Source organism: Pongo abelii, chromosome 4 (genome assembly GCF_028885655.2).
Source record: "Pongo abelii isolate AG06213 chromosome 4, NHGRI_mPonAbe1-v2.0_pri, whole genome shotgun sequence".
In the NCBI taxonomy this organism is placed as follows: domain Eukaryota; kingdom Metazoa; phylum Chordata; class Mammalia; order Primates; family Hominidae; genus Pongo; species Pongo abelii.
Window position 1 is genome coordinate 82,033,782 of NC_071989.2, and position 22,020 is coordinate 82,055,801.

At 41.7% G+C, this 22,020-nt stretch overlaps 1 long non-coding RNA gene across 1 annotated transcript in view; it reads right to left on the reverse strand.

Moving 5' to 3' along the window:
• The window catches only part of LOC134761487 (uncharacterized), a 201,307-nt gene extending 194,541 nt beyond the window's left edge, over positions 1-6,766 (reverse strand). The window contains exon 1 of the long non-coding RNA XR_010140161.1: positions 6,671-6,766. This is a non-coding gene — a long non-coding RNA (uncharacterized LOC134761487). The remainder of the gene's footprint in view (positions 1-6,670) is intronic.
• Positions 6,767-22,020: the final 15,254 nt, after the last annotated feature.

The following is a 22,020-nucleotide window of genomic DNA, read 5'->3' on the forward strand; positions in this document are numbered from 1 at the left end:
GAATTAATCTGGTCTGATAGAAGTTTTCTAACTAGGACATGGTACTGTTAATACACAGGTACCAACGTGTTTCAGAGGAGCATGAAAGCAATGTGAACTAGCTGGGTCAGGGAGGCTGCACGGAAGAGGGGAGGCAAACTGAGCCATAAAGGAAGATTAGGATTCCAGCAGCGAAAGGGAGCAGGCCATGCACTTGCAGCCAGGGGTTTGGGACCAGGTCAAGCCCTTTAATATACAGTAAGAAGCAGCAAGGCCTTGACACAAACCCAGGCAACCCAACTCCAAATGCAGAACCAAACCTTATCCTCTCCTGACGAGTTGGGGAATATGGTATTCATTCAGACTAGAGATGATGAACTAAATTGGAATTGGAATGTAAATGGCATGGGAATGGAAAGAAGGGAAAGTGTAAAGACATTATGGAGAAGAGGCAACAAATTATTTTAGTATAATCGAATAGAGTGGGGAGAAATAGAAGTAGCAGGAGGAATCAAAGGTGAAATTGAAAACCAGAACCAAAGGCAAACTTAAAAAATTGGGGCAAATGGTGATGTCACTGATTGTGAAGAAAGTGACTCCAGGTTATGTAAGAAAGTAGATGTGATTCTAGTAGAGCTGGGTCTGAGAGAGTGGCAGGGGCTTCATGTGGAAATAGCTAGGAAGCCACAGAGCTGCTGTCTGAGGGTAAGGTGAAAGCCAGAGAAACAGGTCTGTGCATCATCTGCACAGAGATCCCAGAGGACGTTGTGATGGATTCCACGAAGGGGGAGATTGAGGAAGGGACATCAGCTCCCGCCCGCCAGCTTCATGAAGGGGAGATCAGCCCAGGCTAATGGTGGGTGGTGGTGGATCCCAAGCACCAAGAATACAGAATGCCCTCGCTGAAGAATCAAACAATGAGTTGCAGCTCATGGGAAGCAGGTGTCTAGGCAAGAAGGCACCAGTGCAGCCGCTGGTGCCCAGAGCATGGCACGTGTTGGACAGGCTGAAAGGGTGGAGCCCAGTGGATACCAGGTAAGCAGGGAATGCATATTTGGTCCACTGGTGGGGATGGATAGAGGAAGGGAGGAAAGCCAACAAGGATATGCAACCATATATGGTCAGAAGGGCATGAGGAGACCAGGGGTAGTAGAGTCAAATGGCCAAGGGATGACACTTCCAGAGAGCAGATGTGAGCAGAGTGTCTTTCGTGTTGCAAGGATGTGAAGGAGAATAAGGTCTGAGAAAAGGTCACTGGCTTTCCAATCAGTGAATTTGCATCAACTGTTGGGAATCATTTTAGTCAAGTGCCAGGGTAGAAACCAGATTGCTTGGGTTTGTGGATAAGAAATAGAAACTGCAGGTACAGTTGGTTCAAGAGGAAGAATGGCAATAACTAGTTTTTAAGTGTTCCATAAGGCAGTGGACAAGGTCATTGGCTGAAGGGGAGAAAATGGAAGTGGGGAGTCAGAGGAACATGGGAGTGTCAGCATAGATGCTACAGAGACAGTGCCAGAGAGTCCATTATCACATGTGGTTATTTTAAAATAGAAAAGTGCTATACGTTGTCATTTATTCACTCAACAAATACTTTTTTAGTATTTTCTTTGTGTTAGGCAGAGAGATACAGTCTTGAGCAGACAGCAAGTCCATGTCCTCTTGCAGCTTGCTGGGTGTGGCCAGGGAAGCCAGGATAACACTTAACCACTACTCTTCTATAATACGTTATAGTTGGCAAAGCACTTCCACTGTCCATTCAAACCTGACAGTGACATTCCTTTGAGATCATTGTTGGGAAATTCATTAAAAAAAAAAGTAAACACCAAGCCTGAAGGTGAGATTTAGAAGATATGTGAAAAACTCAACAACAAGTTATGACACCAAAAACAAGAACGCTAGTGTCTGGACTCAGGTGCAGATATTCCCAGCACAGGGCTGGATGAAAAGAAAGTGACTAATTTTTGCATCTCTTTTCTTGGTCTAGGCTCGGCCCCCAACATTGAAAGGACAATTCAAGTCAAACACTTTACTCAACCTTGGATTTGATTGCAGCCAAAGATAGTAGCCCCCAATTATTAGGTGATCACTATGGAGCACATTGTTTAGGGACATTAACTCAAATCCTCATGAACCTGGCTATCCGATGGGATTTCCTTGTCCCTTGAGCTCTAGTAAACTTGGCTTAAACTTTCCAACTCTAAAAAAAGCTGTGAAAGTTCAAAGCCCTCCTCTCAATTTCCATGAATTCCTGGAGTTTTAGAGTAATCTCTCAGCATCTGGTTTCTGCATTCACACTTGCTGCCTTTTCTTTCCACCCAAATGGAAAGCCAGCCCCACTTTGCTTGTTTCCACACCAATCCAGTCAGTTTAATCAAATTTACAGATTTGCAAGTGGGTAGGAAAGGGAGATGTTTGGAGAAATGCAGAAAGAGCCCAGCAAATAACACAGCTCCCTCCACCTCTCACTGTTTCTCCTCCCACCCCCTTTCTGTCCCACCTGCCCCAAGTTAGAAGCTAAATAAAGTCCTCCTTTTTTATCTAATGCAATTCAGTGTATCAATCATGTTATGCATCTCAGCTTGCTCTTGGGGGTCTCGTCCTCTACCCAAAGTGGCTTATCCTTATCCAAGTACTCCTTCCAAATAAGTATGTTAGTCTCTATATGAGAAACTAAGGCAAATACAATGTCCTCAATTTTCTGACATTTATATAACCCTCTGAAGTATATATTATTATTTCCATTTTATGGATAAAGAACCTGAGGCACAATAAGTCTAAATCACTTGTCCACATTTTTGCAGTTAAGTCAGAAAACCCAAATTGGAACTGAGACCTGTCTGACTTTGAAGCCCATGTTTTTTGTAAGAAACTACGATCTTGAGATTGTCCCAGGAAACTACAGGTAAAGGTTCAATCTCAGAGGAAAGAAGACAGGAAAGGGCCACTTTCTTTCATGTTCAGAAAGGAGTTGCCAAGCAGAGAATTACGCTTACGAAAGACACTTCTCTTCACATATCCTAGTGAGAATAAGGCCTAAAACAGCAAAATTGTATTTTGAAATGGTCCAATGCAGATGTGTCTTTAACTTTCAAATGTGACAGAGGAAGATATCTGAATATATTTAATCCAAGTAGCAGAAGAATATTTAGGCCTTAATATTCTACATTTCCCAAACTCCATGCTTTAGAAAATTCCTACAGAAACTGGCCCCAGAGAAAATGAGAGAATATTACTCAAATGATGCTGTGGCTGGATATAAGCATGATAATGGATGACTGAACCTTACTTCGGAAATGAACCAGCTATAGCCCCAGGACTCCCTTCCTGCTGACACTGTGAATCTCATAGTCCATAAGAATTTGCCTGATCCAGCTGACATCTAAGAAACACCTTGCATGGCAGTATAGAGCCTGGAAACAAGGCCTATACAAACAGAATGAGCCATTGCGTCTGACTTCTGAGTCCTTTCACAAATATTGTAGAGGGAAAGCCTGAAAGGGTGTCCCTCGTCATCATCCAACATGTTTTACAAGAAAACATTAACATCATCATCATCATCACCATCATCGCTTGTTACCATGAGCCAGGCACTGTGCTAGGCACTGTAGGTACGAGGGGAAGTAAAAGCAGAGTTGTTGCCCTTTCAGAATTCCCAGTCTAGTGGGGAGAGATTTCAGTTTTAAAAATCACAGGTACAAGTGAATCATTGCACTAACAAATTCCAAAAACATTACTTTCATTAGCTTTTTTGATTCCCATAACCCTAAAAGGTAGGCAGTATTGTTCTCAACTTATGGAAGCATAAATTGGGATTCAGACAGGTAAAGAAACCAGCCTAAGGTTACATAAGACTGGGATTTGACCTAGGTCTAAGTTCAAAGTCTTACCCTTCTGCATTTTTACACTATTGAAAATTAAGACCTAAACCGAGCATTTGACATTGAATTCTATGACATGATAAAGCATGTTACTACGTTAACGGTGCAAGACAAGTGGAATGATTATCTGTTGAGCCCATGGAATCTTCTTGGGAGCCCCTTCAATTTCTGCTGTCACATTCCACCAAGTTATGAATATGAACAATTCCTTGGATATTTTCTTATCCTGAACTCTCCTTGGAAGTGAGATGCTTTTAGAAACTACTTTTGATCACTCCCTTGTATCAACCAGAAAGTGAACAAAAATTCTTAACATGAGCGGTCCCTCGTGACTCTCATTTGGTTGCCTTGGGAAAACCTTCCCCACCTACCACAGGTATTTCCTCCTTTGTGTTCTCATCTTTATTAAAACTCTTACTGCCTCATAAAGTATTTGTGCCTCACCAGATGCACCCTGAGTTTTTTCAGGTAACAACTCTGTTATATCCATCTTGACAGTTCTAGCACCTAAGAACAGGCACTTGGAAAGCACTTGATAAACGTTCAGTGGATGAATGCATGAATGAGTGAAGGAATGATTGAACACCCTGTGACCCAGGGCTCTAGGATCCCAGACAGGCACAATTTCGAATCTTCCAGTAAGCCATTTCACTCAAGCGGATTAATAACTAGAAATCATAGAGTATCAGCTCTGGAAGGACCCTGAAATATCACATTCAACATTTTTTATTTCTGAAATAAGGAACTCAAGTTTGAAGAGAAGAGACTTGCCCAAGGTGGCTTCTGCATTCCTCTCCACTTACCTCTCAACCACTCTTGGGTACAAGTGCTTCATTCTTCTAACCTTGAGCCCTAATGTAATTTCCAAGGCTTTTCAAAATTGAAATTAATGACTGATATGCAAAGAAGCCTGTTAGTGTTACCATTACCCAGGGACCTTAAGAAACACTCTGGCGGTGGAGAGAGGCAGAGACAATGAGGTCATCACGGTGTCTGTAGTTATCAATAGGGATCTTAGTTCTTTCCCTCTAAGAAGACTCTGCACTGAATGGGGAATTTTAAAAGCCTGTGGTTTGCAATAAGATCCATCACTGCGGCTTCAGTCAGGCCTATTGTTCATTGCTGCTCACTGCAAGTACAAAGTGGGACTCAGATAAACGTGGGTTGATATTGAATAAATATACATATGCCATCAGCAACATACAATTAGCCCAGTCATAGATAGTACAACTCATATCCAGCTGTGTGCTGTAGCCAAGAGCTTGGCAAAGTCTCACCCCTGAAAGTTATTAAGGTGTCGAATTCTTTGCAAAGAGGCTTTATCTGAAAAGATTTCTGTACAAAGTATGATTCACCGGCTTACCAGAGAGGAAGCAACAGGACATCACATCAGTGGTCCTGACTAGGCTTTTTGGTTATTGCTCTTCCTTTTAGAAAGCAAGGGTTTGAGGTTTGAGAGCAGAATTTTTTTTTTCTTTTCTTTGAGACAGGGTCTCATTTTGTCACCTAGACTGGAATGCAGTGGTACAATCATTCAATCATTGCTCACTGTAACCTCAAACTCTTGGCCTCAAGTGAGCCTCCCCGCTCAGCCTCCCAAGTAGCTGGGATTACAGTTGCATGCCACCACACCAGGCCAATTTTTTTAATTTTTTATTTTTCATATTGACGAGGTCTGCTGTTGTGCCCAGACTGGTCTCAAACTCATGGCCTCAAACGATCCTCTCATCTCAGCCTCCCAAGTTGCTGGGATTACAAATATGAGCCTCTGTGCCTGGCCTTTTTTCATTTTTGTATCTCCAGTGCCTCAAACATAGTAGGAGTTCAATACATGTTTTATAAAATAATAAGTCAACAAATAAAAGAATGAGTGTACTCATTAAGATTAGGTTTACTGGTACATCACTGAAAATGAAAATGAGAGGTTCAAACAAGATACAGGTTTCTCTCTTCTACACAAAAGAGAGCTAAGAAATCCAAACTGATATAATGTCTCTGCAGTCACCAGGGATCCAGGCTTATTTTATCTTTGCACTGCATCCTTATTTACTCAAGTTTGCCTCCAGATCAAGGAGGCTGCTAGAGCACCAGTCATTAAATCTAGAATGAGGGCAGAAAGAAGAAAAAGAAAAATGCATCCCACCTAGTCAAGTGAATCTCTTTTTTAAAAAACTTAAGAATTTTTAAATCTCTTGTTGTTGTTGTTTTATTATGGTAAAACATACATAGTAGAATTTATATGTGAACTGTTTTTAGATGTACAGTTCAGTGGCATTAAGCACATCTCCATTGTTGTGTAGCCATCATCATCATCTATCTCTAGAAATTTTTTATCATACCAAACTAAAATCCTGTACCCATTAAACATTAACTCCCTATGCCCCTCTGCATTAGTCTATTCTCATGCTTCTAATAAAGACATACCCAAGACTGGGTAATTTATAAAGGAAAGAAGTTTAATGGACTCACAGTTGCACATTGCTGGGGAGGCCTCACAATCATGGTGGAAGGTCGAGCAAAGGCACATCTTACGTGGTGGCAGGCAGGAAATTTGTGTAGGGGAACTCCCCTTTATAAAACCATCAGATATCATGAGACTGATTCACTATCACAAGAACAGCACAGGAAAGACCCACTTCCAGGATTCAATTACCTCCCACCGGGTCCCTCCCATGACATGTGAGAATTATGTGAGCTACAATTCAAGAGGAGATTTGGGTGGGGACATGGCCAAACCATATCACCCTCTCCCCCCAGCCCATGGCAACCATCATTCTAACTTCTGTCTCTGTAAATATGAGCACTCTAGGTACCTCAGATAAGCAGCATGTTACAATATCTGTCCTTTTGTGGCTGGCATATTTTACTTTGGTGTGAGGACCTCAAGGTTCATCTGTGTTGTCGCATGTGTCAGAATTTTCTTCCTTTTTAGAACTGGACAATATTCTGTTGCCTATAGATACCATATTTTGTTTATCCATTCATCTGTCATGGATTTGGGTTATTTCCACCTTTTGTCTATTGTGACTGATGCTGCTATCGACATTGGTATAGATTTCTTTCAAAGAGCTTAGCAGAAAGACTTGCCGTCTGCTTTAATTGGCCACCCTAACTACAAGAGAATTTAGGGTAAGCAGTATTTTACCTGGACACATTTGCAATCCCTCATAATATAATTCACAAATAAAAAAGAGAGACAGAGAGCACATTGTATAGGCAACCAGCAGACCATGCCACTCTGCTAAATAGTATGAGTCTCATCAAAATATCTATGGATTCCTAAGAAATTCCCAATGTGCTCCCATGCCTGAACTTTCCTCTGAGACAGTTTGTCTGTGGGCAAAAGGACAGTATCTCCAGAAAGCCCTTTCCCTTAAAAGACTGGCATGTTCTTGCCTGAATAAACAATTCTGCTGTATGTTTTAGGAGTATTTTCACATATCTGTTCTCTCATCTGAAGACCTACATTGGCAATGCCCTGTTTAACATCCCCTCTTGGAAATCCGCTGGCATTTTTACTCAATGGATCAGGAAAGGTAATTTTCCTCCCCATGCTCCTCACCTCCCAACCAGCTCTTCCCTCTGACTTCCTTATTTCAAGTCAAATAGATTTTCTTCCTATAACCATAGAGTCTTTAATATGATAGTTTATATTGTGAAGCTCCAAAAGAAAGATTTGGACTAGAACACTTTTCAAATGTATTTGTCCAAGGAACCCTTTTCCCCATTTATGAATTAACTCTAGGGGCAGGTGTGCTGAGCAACACATTATGGGGAAACAGCCAACAAGCCTGGAAATGCAAAATCATCTTCAAGTTCTTACGTTTAGTGATTTCCAAGTCACCTCAGTTCTGCCACCACAAAGTCTCTCTCACCTCTCCATTCCCTCCCTTCTCTGCCTTCCATTTCAACAGCCACCGTTCCATCTTTCTCAGTATGACTTCTACCCCTGAGCTAGGGTGTTTGCTTCATTTATCCATTCCACAAACCATACACCAGCAACTGTGTTGGGCACGAGGGATGTAATGGTGAACAAAGCAGTGGTCCCTGTCCTTGTGCTGCACATCGACTACAGTCCAATGAGCCTGGAGAGACAGACATTGAGTCACCCCACAGTAAGTGTCAAATGACAAGTGTGATCACTGCTGCAGAGGAGAGGAGCAAGGTGCTATCTGGTTCTCTGGGACGGTCCCTGGAGAGTGATGTTTGACCTGAGAGCTGAGGGATGACTAGAAATTAATTAGGCAGATGGGAGGGAACAGTTCACCAGGCAGAGGGGAACCTCGTACAAGGCAGAGTTGTGGCGCAGGCAGCCTGGTGAGGAGGGCTGAAAGATGGCCCAGAAGCTACAGGACACAGAGGAAGGCTGAAGTGGAGATAAACGAAAGGGGCCAAAAGAGTGAGAGGGGTCTTGAAAGCCTTGGTAAGAATTTTAATCTTTAGCCTCTAAACCTAGGAGAGACTTATCACCATTTCCATTTTGAAAAGATGACTTTATCCACTATATGGAGGATGTGGGACTGTAGACAGGCAAGGACGGATGCACAGAGACCACATGCAGGTCATTGCAAGCCTCCAGGTCAGTGATGGTGGCTTGGGCCAGAGAGGGTTATGGCTATGGAGAAACACGGACAGATCTTAGTGGCATCTAAGAGATAAAACCAACAGGACATTGGATCAGATTGAATTAGGTTATCTGTGGATAGGCCTCATTGTCACTAAGATTTTAAGTTCCTTGAACACAAAAATCTGTATCTTGCTTATGTCTTGGTTTATCACACTGAATTGCAAACCTCGTATTTAGTAGGAGAAGGCTGCTAAATGTGTTGAAGTGATTATTCGCGTTGAATATTCAACCTACAGAGAGCAAAGGTCTAGGAAATCTAACCCAAATAGGTACATTTTGATGCAGAAAAGAAAAGGGATACATCCCACCCTGCCAGACAGTCCCTGAGGAGGGCCAACTGAGTTGGCTACCACCAAGGAGCATGTCTGGGCCTATCATGGGGACACAAAAGGCAACGTTATCTCCCCGCTGCTCTACCTGATAGCACAGACATGGAATCACTCTGTGTCAGGAATGTGATAATGATCATGTTCCTAATGCATTAGGGAGACAGACAAAGCCCTGCTGAAGCACACAGCTGCAACTATAGAAGAAGACTCGAAGGCCTTTCTTCAAATTAACATTCTGCAACACAGAGCAATTGCTGGGCCATTTCAATTCATTTGGCAATTATTGCTCTTAGATGTTGGTTGTACCTAAAAATTGGAAAAAATAAACAAACCCACAAATAGTAGTCTAAAGAGCTTTTGAAGTAATTGCTGTAGCTCAACACTTAATGTGGACACCAAATAATGGTCAGCATGATCCACCTCTCTTGTGAAGACTGGAAATAAAGAAACATTTTGTTCCAGCCACAAACAGTTGATTTGTTATCCCTGCCCAAGATGCTAAAGAAAGTTCTAAGCTCGGGGTTCAATCCTTGCCATTTTCTTCTGTGCTGAAGTGATGCTCTGTCAGAAACAAAGGCCTCCTTGTCCTTACTTGTCTCCTTTTTAACTCTAAGAAACATTAGTGTTCTCCCCAAATCTTGGTCACTGACCCCAAATCTTGGTCACTGACCCCACACCATCATTACAGCCCAATCTGAAACCTGTCTAGAGTTCAATGGCTTGCACCCAAGTGATACACTTAGAAATAGAAAAAGATTGTCTTTGAAACACCACAATGCCATCAAAGGCTGTGCTGCTTTGTAAGTGATCAGACAGCACAGGAACAGGGATGGAATGGGAGAATTGTGAAATAGTAACTGGTCATGGCATAAGAGGAGAAAAAGGCAATGCCTGAGGGGAATTGCTGCTGCTAAGTCAGGACATTTTTCTTTTCCTTTGCTCTGCATTTTCATTAGTTGCTGTCTGGATCTGAAAAGGTCATAGGCCTAATTATACCTATGGATGCTACATAATAGCAGCATTGACATGGTGCCCAATGACCCATCAGGGAGCCCCTCCCCACCAGCCTGGAAGTTCTCAAACCAATTAAGTCAAAAAATCCATGAAATGTGGATGATATTAAGGAACTATTGTTGAAATTTTTTAGGCAAGATAATGATACTGTGGGCATGTTCAAAAAGGAGAGAAAGAGTCATAGCTCTTAGAGATACACAGTAAAGTATCTACAGATTAAATAATATGATGTCTGGGAGGTGCATTGAGATAATCCTGTTAGGGGTGGGGAGAGAGGGGTGGAGAGTAAATGAAGCGCTGTCTGCTCATGTGAATCACTGCTGACTCTGGAGGATGGGGAGATGGGGTCAGTATACTATGCTCTACTTGTGTATGTGTTTGAAATTTTCCAGGATTAAAAGGTTTTAAAATATCCTAGGCATTTTCTTCTTTTTTACAGAGACCCCTAAGAAAGCCAGGCTTTGACACCCAGAAATCCCCTTTCTTGAGGCCAGGAAACCAATATAAATGCCTTTGTGTTACTGCATGATCTTTGTGTTTCTCAGCCATTCAACGTTGCACTCTTTGCCCTCAAAGGAGGGAGGGAAAGCTAGAAATGAGGTGGAGACCCACTCTCACTCCATAAAAATATGAGTCACGTTAACATTTTTTTCCTCACTTCTAATCGCATGTGCCCCACGGCCTGCCAGATGTTAGCCAACTGATTTGTTTCAGTAGCATTTTTGAAATTCTACTACAGTCCTCATCAGACACAAGGTGCTGTGGATAATACACTCTAAACAGGAACAAAGCTGTTATCTGGTTTTAAATTCCATGTTCAGAATAGCTTCCCCTCAGATGCTATATCCACAGTCTCCCTAGAAAACTTCCCCTGTTTGGAGTTTAAGGATTTCTTGGCCCAGAAATCCAGCTCTTGAAGTTCCTCTTAGATGGCTCACTTCTCAGCCCTCTTCGTCTCCTTTCGCAGCAAGAGACTGATCGGTCTTCTGGAATTTTCCTCCCACCCTTCTGGCTTGTCCTTCTCCTGCAGAGCGGCGCAGGACAACCTCCTTCAGAGCTCCTGCTACTGCCACCGTTCCAGTAGACACTGCCTCTGTCTGCCCAGGCATTCTCTTCACCCAAATCAAGCAAGAGCAAAAATTATTGGTGCCTTCTGTGTAACCAAAGCCCTCCTAAGTCCTGGAAGAAGGAAAGGAGGAGAGTGGGAGGGAGAAATATAGAGAGAAAGAGATGAAAGGGGCAAGAAGAGGAAGAGCAGGAGGAGGGGAAGGAGGGAGGAAGAAAAGGAAGAGAAAAAGGAAGCAAAAATGACTTCATAATAACCATCTTCCTTGTCTGCAGGACATGAGATTACTTTTTTCCAGAAAATATCTTCCTCAGATTGGCCAATACAGAAACTACAAGAGAGAAAGAACTAAGCCTGATTTTTAAGATTTTTTTCTTCTTTTTCTCTTTTCATCTTCAGTCACCTTGGGTTCAGAGGCTATTTCTGTAAGCTGCATCAGCTGGACTTGGACCATATGGCGGAGGCAGCATCTACGTTTGATGATTCAATTGACCCGGTGGATGACTAGATTGTTTTAAAAGCCCTTTGTGTTCTCACAGGTCGTTTGTCTATATCAGATGCAAAAGGAAGCGCTGTAGCCACCTCAAATCGCCCTGGAATTCTCTCTCAAATGGGCTGGACTCCGTGATTTGTCAAGGAAAATTGGACATTACCTGGTAAAGTCCTTCCTAAACCATGGGCCCAGATGTCTGCTTGACAAATGTCCTTTATGCTTGTTTCAATTTAAAGAGTGTGGTTAAAAGACTTTGGCGTGATTTATTTTTTAGTTTGGCGTATTGGTGGAGTAGAGGGAAGTGAGCAGAAATTATATGGCAGTTTAAAACGCAACAGATTTTGCTTGGCACTCTTTAGTGGGAATGTGAAATCAAATACAGTAGCAAAGTCATCTGTCAGGGGCAACTTGCTCTGAGGTCCAAGAGAACCTCCTTAAAAATCTATAAGTCATTGAGGTAAGAAATAAGTGACATTTTCATTCCTTCCATTCCTCATGTCTTGGGGATATAAGATGCAAGGAATGAGATCTTGACTTGTAAATCATGGTGACCAGCTGTTAAATCTAAGACAAGGCACTAGGTTAGCCTGCGTGTTCAGCTTGGTTCATTTCTAGTTTTCTCTCGCCCCACTCTCTCTCACCTCCCAGACTTCAGAACCCCTGTAGGCTTGTTATACACCTTCATTTATCTTGGTAAGGAAGACATAATGGAAAATTGTTAAGGCTTGAAGGAATTACAAAGAAACGGTCATCTGAAAGATTAAACATAGTCATGCCTTCTTTTTTGAACTTGTGATAAAACTTGTGACAAATGAGGGTGGGGCGAGGGGGAAGGAATTGAATTAAAACAGAAAGTTTTTCTCATACTGAAAAAAATATGTTTTTTGTTTTTCAATTTTTTGTCTTTTTTTTTGGTGAATGTGATTCAACATTGGCATCTGCTTGAAAGATGTTTAATAACCTGATGGTACAAATAAGAAAATAAATTCCAGGCTGTTTATGTTCCTTGCACCTAAATGAAGGCAGGTTGTATAGGTTTACCTAGAGTACAAAGGAAAATCAGCACAAATGCGGCCTTGAGTCTTATTTAGAGTAGTGTTTGTATGTGTACATGTGTATATATGTGTGCACAAAGGTGTGTGAGAGTGTGTATGTGGAGAGGCACATGCATGTGAGTGTGTATTTGTATATATGTTTGTATTGTGAATGTGTGTGCATATATGTGTGTGCATATATGTGTGTGCACATGTGTGTGTGCATGCATACATATGTGTGTATGTGTGTTGGAGGGGTGTCATGGGAATGTAAGGAGAGGAGTAAGAGGTTGTGTCACTCTGACCAGAGCCCTGGCCTTTTCCAATAATGTGCAGCTGGAGCCCTTCTGCCCGGAGTTCAAAGCTCCCATGTAGACCTGGAGCGTGTGCCCCCAGGGGCTGCCAGCGTGGGTCTCTGCTCCACTCAGTCTTGGGCACAGTCAGACGCAGAATTCAGGAGGGGCTAGGGCTGGGAGGAGGAGTAATTATCTCTTCCTGCAGTGTCGAAGGGCACGCTGCTATTCCATCTCCCCAAGGGCACGAGAAGGGTCTGGCTGACCCCATCTTTTTGCAGAAAACCTCTTTTTGCAGAAGGAAAAAAAATGTTATTTTAGTCAAGAAACTGACACTTTGATTTGCATTGGTTCTGGCAGGAAACTGGCAGGAAAGTAAGTTTTTACAAATGAGCAGTGGATGCTGTGGCCCTTAAAATGGCCTACAGCTATCAGTCATTCACAGCCCCCACATCTAAATGTGGCATCCCCATGAGCAGAAATTTTATTTTTACATGTGATTACTCAGGTTCTCTGAGAATAGTAAGAGATCAAAGGCAGTCAAAATAGCGGGTAGAAAGAAATGGAAGTCAATTAAAATACACATGAAACTGAAGCACAAGCTGGTAAATGAATGCAGAGTCACTCTCCAAGTCCAGTCTATAGAATGAGAGTGGCCAACAGCTCCCAGGGAAACAGAGCAGCCCCCAGGCCCATCGACAGCAGGTTCTCTTCAAGACCAGGAAGACTGTGGCTACCAGTCGTCCTATGTCTCAGGTCAAGGAGAAAAGTGTGTTCCTCTACACCCCTTTCCTCCTTCTCTCCTTGCTCTGAATGCTCTCTATGCCATATTCACCAAAATCACAGGAGATTGGCCAGCAATCCAAAATTCTAGTGTATTACTTTAGGAATAAACATAATGGCCATTTGACCAGACTTCTCATGTTAACCTCATAGAGCCTTCTGTTCCCAGCAGGAAAATCAAAATAATAGCAGGAAGCCAGGCACAGTGGTTCACGCCTGTAATCCCAGCAATTTGGGAGATCAAGACGGGCAGATCACTTGAGACCAGGAGTTCAAGACCAGCCTGGCCAACATGGCGAAACCACATTTCTACTAAAAATACAAAAATTAGCTACGTGTGGTGGCATGCACCTGTAAACCCAGCTACTTAGGAGGCTGAGGCATGAGAATCCTTGAACCCAGGAGATGGAGTTTGCAGTGAGCCGCGATCATTGAGATCGTGCCACTGCATTCCAGCCTGGGCAACAGAGTGAGACTCTGTCTCAAAAACAACAACAACAACAATAATCATAACAGCAGAAGCTTGCTTGATGAATAAAATTGTTGCTAAGAGGGTTGGACTTGAGGAATATTTTTATTAAGATATTACAGCTTGGGAAATCATCTTTCTCCTCTAAAGGAATTCATCTGCTACTTGACCAGAGCTGGTTTGTCCTTCCCTTGAGTATACAGCCTGGAGAACTTTAGGTACACCCCAGATCATCCTGCTGAGAAAGAAGTCAGGAATTTGAGGTACACAAACAATCTATGTAGAAAAAACTTTCGGCCAGGTCCAGTGGCTCACACCTGTAATCCCAGCACTTTGGGAGGCCGAGGCGGATGGATCACTTGAGGTCAGGAGTTCAAGACCAGACTGACCAACATGGTGAAACCCTGTCTCTACTAAAAATACAAAAATTAGGCAGGCATGGTGCCGGGTGCCTGTAATCCCAGCTACTCGGGAGGTTGAGGCAGGGGAATCACTTGAACCTGGGAGAAGGAGGTTGCAGTGAGCCGAGATTGTGCCATTGCACTCCAGCCTGAGTGACAAGAGCAAAACTCCGCCTCAAAAAAAGAGAAAAGAAAAACTTTCTCTCTCAGAACACCAAATGAGAATAGACAATTCTCAAAAGAAGGCACAAATGACCAACAAACGTATGAAAAAATGCTCAACACTAATGATCAGGGAAATGCAAATCAAAACCACCATATGATATCACCTCACTCCTTCAAGAATGGCCACAATCAAAAAATAAGAGATGTTTCGCGGGGATGTGGTAAAAAGGGAACACTTTTACACTGCTGGTGGGAATGTAAATTAATGCAACCACTAGGGAAAACAGTGTGGAGATTCCTTAAAGAACTAAAAGTAGAGCTACCACTACTGGGTATCTACCCAGAAGAAAAGAAATCACTATACAAAAAACATACTTGCACACACATTTTTATAGCAGCACAATTTGCAATTGCAAAAATTTGGAACCAGCCCAAATGGCCATCAATCAAGTGGATAGAAAAATTGTGGTATGTACAAACCACGGAATGTTCCTCAGCCATAAAAAGGAACGAAATAATGGCATTCACAGTGACCTGGGTGCAATAGGAGACCATTATTCTAAGTGAAGTAACTCAGGAATGGAAAACCAGACATCATATGTCTTCACTCATAAGGGGGAGCTAAAAGCTATGACAATGCAAAGGCATAAGCATGATACAATAGACTGCGGGGACTCAGGGGAAAGGGTGGGAGAAGGGTGAGGGATAAAAGACTGCAAATTGGGAACAGTATATACTGCTTGGGTGATGGGTGCACCAAAATCTCAGAAATCACCACTAAAGAACTTACTCATGTAACCAAACACCACCTGTTCCCCAAAAACCTATGGAAATAAAAAATTAAAATTAGAAAATTTAAAAAGAACACCGTGAGGCAAGAGTGTAGAGAATTATAATCACAGTAATGGTTAAGAGCTCATGCTCTGGATACAAAGCCTGACTCCACCACTCACCAGCCATGTGACCTTGATCTGGTTCTGTATCCTCTCTGAGAACAAGTTTCTTTGCCTATAAAATGTGATAATAAGGTTGCTGGGAGGATTAAATGAGCTATGAAGCAATAATACACAGTGCCTGGTTCATGGTATATGTTCAATGCATGTGAGCTAGTATAATAATAATAACAATTATTATTATTATTATTATTTTGAGATGGAGTTTCACTCTTGTTGCCCAGGCTGGAGTGCAATGGCACAATCTTGGCTCACTGCAATCTTCGCCTTCCGAGTTCAAGCGATTCTCCTGCCTCAGCCTCCCAAGTAGCTGGGATTACAGGCATGTGCCATCACACCCAGCTAATTTTGTATTTTTTGTAGCGACAGGGTTTTACCATGTTGGTCAAGCCAGTCTCGAACTCCTGACCTCAGGTGATATGCTTGCCTCAGCCTCCCAAAGTGCTGGGATTACAGGCATGAGCCACCATGCCCAACCATAATTATATATATATCATCAGCTGTCTTGATTTTGCCATTTTCACCTTATACACTCTCAACCTTGCTTTCGATTTATCTATTATGCAAATAGATAACTGCATAATTATAATTAAAAATAGATAATTGCATATTATCTTGCTTTGGATTTATCTATTATGCTTTCTACTTAGAAATATGGGTTCCACTGACCCACTGTATTGTCAGAAATGTTCTTATCAAAGGTGAACATAATTTAAATATTCCATTGGAAAGGAGAGAAAGGACTCACCTTAGCATTGCATTCCTTTTTTCTCAAAGAGGAAGTCTGTGGCCACAGTGCCTACTTGGCTGGCACCAGGAGACTTAGGTGCCTCACTCTGGGGCACGGAGACCACAAAACCACACAAGGGGCATGGAGACCACAAAACACTGTCCTCTGAGTAGAGTCTTCATTCTACCCAGAAGCTAGGCCTTTCATCACCCAGGCCCCATTAGCTCCTGAGAAGATTATATACATGATCTATCTCCCCCATTGCCTCATCCTCAGCCACCTCTGCCAACTCATAATGGGGAGAACAAAACATTCTCTAGCTTTCTCCAAGTCCAGGGTAATTTTATGCAAAGCAGCTTTCTTTCCAAAGGACTATTCATTTGGGTGTCTCTGTGCATTGTTGGTGTCCAAGGCCCTGTAACCTATGTGCTCCTGGGATAGAATTATTTCGAGTAATAGCATATTCTTCAACTACAGATGAGGACAGATATAGCCTCTAAAGGGGACTCAGGAGGAAATGATTATGAAAATAGAAATAGAAACCAAAATATCTTTTATCACAAACAAAATAGATACACCATAACCCACATGTAACTTACTACCTTTCCCTTGGTTCTAGAAAATAAAAATCTTCATACCCTTCTACCCAAAAATTCCACTTAGAAATTTGGCCTGTGTAAGTATATTCATTGTAGTATTGTTTCTAATGATAAAGAAAATTGGAAGAAGTCTATGAAACCATAATAAATTATACTCCTACATTTTAGAATACCAGATAGTAGTTTTAAAAAATGATACAGATCCTCAGGTAGAAACTTGGAAAGATCTCTAAGACATATTCAGGGAATAAAGAGCAAATTGAAAAGCAAATATAACCCCATGTATGCTAAAATATATACACACATACCCAAAACAAAAAATATACTTTTTTATATGCACATATACACATATAAATGTAAATGCATAGAGAAAAGAAAAGAGACTGGGCACGGTGGCTCATGCCTATAATCTCAGCACTTTGGGAGGCCAAGGCAGGTGAATCACCTGAGGTCAGGAGTTCGAGACCAGCCTGGCCAGTATGGTGAGATCCCGTCTCTACTAAAAATACGTAAATCAGCTGGGCATGGTGGTGGGTGCCTGTAATCTCAGCTACTCTGGAGGCTGAGGCAGGAGAATTGCTGGAACCTGCGAGGTGGAGGTTGCAGTGGGCCGAGATCACCCCATCGCACTTCAGCCTAGGCGACTAAGTGAGTCTCTGTCTCAAAAAAAAAAAGAGGGGAAAGTGGGTCTGAGTCACTGGAGAGAGGAGAATGGGACAATTTGGCAAGAGAGCTTTGATTTTCAGTATTATTTTAATATTTTACAACAAAAAATGTGTGGATTATTGACATATTTAAATATAGATTTATTTGTAAAGAGTTCTTAAGAAATTTAATGAAATAGTATAACCTAAATTAGATGAAAATAATATATCTAACTGCAATGTCATTTTACAGCAGGAGAATTCTTTTGGCATTTACCAGTCATTTCAACAACGGAAGCAACCATTTTGTTTGGCATAGAAGAAAATCCTGAGGCAAAGATTTAAGGGAATCAGAGGACTACATATTTTAATGAAATGAGGTTTAACAGTCTGGTCAAATTAACAATAACCCCTCACTTGTTGAGAGCCACAAATCATTTACTAAATATGAACCTACCTACCACACAGGCAAAAATTAACTTGCCAAGCCCAGCAGTGATTCCACCAAAATCACTGCTCTCCTGCTAATAATGCCTTTACTCAATAATTTTCTGGTTCTCTTACGTTTATAAAGTGGAAGCAAAGAACTGAAGTCACATCTCACCCAGCAGGGTAGCCAACGTGCATTAGGGAAGATGAACGATTTACATAAGGTTTTCATAAACTCTAAACTCTTCATTCAGTATCCTGGTGTGGAATAAAATAAAAGTACGATTGATGCTATAAACATGGAGATAACTGTTAAATTATAAAGTTTATATTCATCAGCTTATTTTTCAGCCATTCAGCTGCAAAATCTCATATTTTAAAAAATAACCCTTCTTGATAAATAAAATGATAAAGAGGCATTCTGTATCAAGTTCACACTAAGGCCTGCAAAACACAAATTTAAGCTTTGCCACCCTCCTACCTTACGCCCTCCCTAAAATTGGCAGAGAGGTGAAGAAGTATCACTTATATGGTGAGTAGCCTACTTTTGAAACTCATTTCCCCAGGGCATTGTCAAGAAAAGTTTGAATAAATTCTAAGGACACAATGAGCATAATATTACGTGGTTGCTACAACAATCCTATGAAATAGGCACGCTATAATGATGTTCCCATTGCCCAGTTGCAGAAATTACGAGAAAGTGAATTTAAAAGTCCAAGATTGTACAGCTAAACACTGACACAGCCAGGGCTAGAATCCAGGTATTGGTTGACCCTCAACCAAGGTCTCCGGAATTGTTTAAGTAAAATATCAGTTTCCTAATTGGAAAAAGGATTCTTAATTCTCTAAAAATGACATGACTGGTGATTTAATCAAGTCTTATAGAAAAGACCTCCTGCCTAGGGTCAACGTTCCTTAGAGAAGAGCAGACCCATACTTCCCCAGTCTGACTTCTGCTCTTATTGTTTTGCAGGTCAGCCTTGTGCAGAAACTTCAAGTTGTATTCAAATATGTCTGGCAAGCCATTGTCATTGCCTGTAATGTTTCTATCCAAATCATGTCAAGTCAAAACGTGGGCACCAGAAGCACATTGGAGAACAGGTGCTATCTGCTTTCTGATTTTAAGACCCATGTGCTGCCCACAGGATCTCCGGATAAAAATTTCAATACATCTCAGAATAAGCAGCAACTTGTCTTGTTGATCCGTCTTTCAAGCTTTTCCACCAAGATGGCAATCCGCATCCTACTAGTAATGCTTCTCCAAGTCTCCCAGCCCCTAGAAATGAGAGCTTCATGACTTTGGAGAGGACTATAGCTATCTAGTGACATCACCCTTGATGCTATTCAGCAGCAGCTTTTCCTTCCCTGGAGAAGTGACTTGCACAAATGACTTGGGGCTGTTATTGCAGGATCAATGACCTGAATATATGGGTGTAAAACTCCCCTAGAGAATTGGATTCAAGAGACTTGGAGCTTCCCAGGAATCTGAAAGAAATGGCATTTAGGTTTTCATGGCCCACTAGAGCTGGTTAAAAGGTCAGAAATAAAAGGTTATTGACCTGAGAGATTTTCTTGAGAGGAGGAGGGCACCAGGACTGTGGCCCCTGGGTCCCTCCAACTCAAGGATCATAAAGGAGCCCACAGGTCACTGACTCCAGAGAAAATGAAAGTGGAGAAACAAATGGAAAAAATCTACTCTGCATTTCACTTGATTTTTACTTGTTACTAGATGAAGTTCTGCTTTCAGAAAGAATAGACCAGCCCTGGAATAAGCTGTATCAGTTCGTCTTGGGTTTATCATCTAAATTCATATTCTTTTAATAATTCCTGCACTGGGACTTCCTAGGGTCCACACAGTTGGGTTCCTGGTCTCCAATTAAGTAAAGAACTGTGTATCTGGCTGGTTCTCTATTATCTCCTAAAAATTACCCCACTGACTTGTAACTGGGAAACAGAGCAAACAAAATCCTTCTTAGCTTTGATCAAGACAAAATGCCAGTCATCTGAAACTGCATTTGAAAGGGTGAATGTGCAATAGGAAGTGAACTAGTAAACTGGGCTATGAAATTGGAGAACAAGAAAAAAGAGAAAGTTCACTGATCAAAAAACCATCACAGCAACTAAGACAAAACATCTCCAGCCATAACACTAGACATCCTTTTGGAAAGATTAGTCTGTAGAAAGTACAGTTGTATATTTCCTTAGCATGTCTGATAACACTCCATTTCAGAATATATCAGGAGCCTGTGAAAATGCCATTCTCCCTCAGAATCCACAACAACCTGGAAATGCCCTGTTCCTGGCAATTTATTACACCCAGCCTGAGCCATTAACATGCAGTTTCATAGACTTCTTGGAGTTTGACACTGGTTGAGCTTGTTTTTCTGGTCCCCTGGAGCAAAAAACAAGCAATAGCCAATAGTAATTTTACATTTTAAAATGTCCTTTCCACTCCTAAACTTCTCCCCACAACCACAGTGCAATACCTGAGCTCATATTTACAGGAGAAATAGGAAAGCAGATTTGACACAGCTCAGCAGCCAACATATCACAGTAAAACAATAAAGCCATTGGTCATGGAGAGTTGACCACCAATGACTGGACTGAGACCAGAGAACAACTTTGCACAGGCCTCGGAGCAGCCATTAAATGGAAATGACTTGGAGCTGAGTGAGGCCTGAATCAAGTGACTTCTTAAGGCATTTTGGTTTGTCATCAATCTCAAACATTATAGTTCCCTATGCCTTTTGATGCTTTTTTTCCCCAACTTTTATTTTAGATCCAGTGGGTACACGTGCAGGGTTGTTATCTGGGTCTGTTGCATGACGCTGAGGTTTAGGGTACAAATGATCCCATCACCCAGGTACTCAGCATAGTACCCAATAGTTTTCCAACCCTTTCTTCCCCACTCCCTCCCTGCTCTAGTGGTCTGCAGTGTCTGTTGTTCCCATCTTTATGTCCAGAAGTACCCAGTGCTTAGCTCTCGCTTATAAGTAAGAACGTGCAGTGTTTGGTTTTATGTTCCTGGGTTAATTCACTTAGTATAATAGCCTCCAGCTGCATCCATGTTGCTGCAAAGGAGTGATTTTGTTCTTTTTTACAGCTGCATGCTATTCCATGGTATGCGTATATATACTACATTTTCTTTATCCAATCTGCCACTGAAAGTGTACCTATGTTGATTCAATGTCTTTGCTATCGTGAATAGTGCTGCGATGAACAAACAAGTGCCCATGTCCTTTCTGCAGAACAATTTGTTTTCTTTTAGATATGTACTCTGTAATGGAATTGCTGAGTCGAATGGTAGTTCTGTTTTAAGTTCCTTGGGAAATCTTCAAGCCACTTTGCATGGTGGATGAATTAATTTACATTCTCACAAATAGTGTGTATAAGTGTTCCCTTTTCTCCACAGCCTCACCGACATCTGTTGTTTCTTGACGTTTTCATAATAGCCATTCCGACTGATGTAAGATGGTATCTTACTGTGGTTTTGATTTGCATTTCTCTGATGATTAGTCATATTGAGCATTTTTTAATATGTTTGTTAGCTGCTTGCATGTCTTCTTTTGAGAAGTATCTGTTCATGTCTTTTGTCCATTTTTAATCGGGTCATTTATCTTTTGCTTGTTCAATTGTTTAAGCTCCTTATAGGTTCTGAATATTAGGCCTTTGTTAGAGGCATAGTCTGTAAATATTTTCTCCTATTCTGTAGGTTGTCTGTTTACCTTGTTGATAGTTTCTTTTGCTGTGCAGAAGTTCTTTAATTAGGTTCCATTTGTCAATTTTTGGTTTGCTGCAATTGCTGTTCAGAACTTAATCAGAAATTCTTTCCACGTCCAATATCCAGAGTGTTTCCAGGTTTTCTTATAAGATTCTTTTTTTTTTTTTTTTTTTGAGACGGAGTCTCTCTCTGTCGCCCAGGCTGGAGTTCAGTGGCATGATCTCGGCTCACTGCAACCTCCACCTCCTGGGTTCAAGTGATTCTCCTGCCTCAGCTTCCCAAGTAGCTGGGACTACAGGTGCCCACCACCACGTCTGGGTAATTTTTGTATTTTTAGTAGAGACGGGGTTTCACCACATTGGCCAGACTAGTCTCCAGCTCCTGACCCTGTGATCCGCCCACCTCGGCCTCCC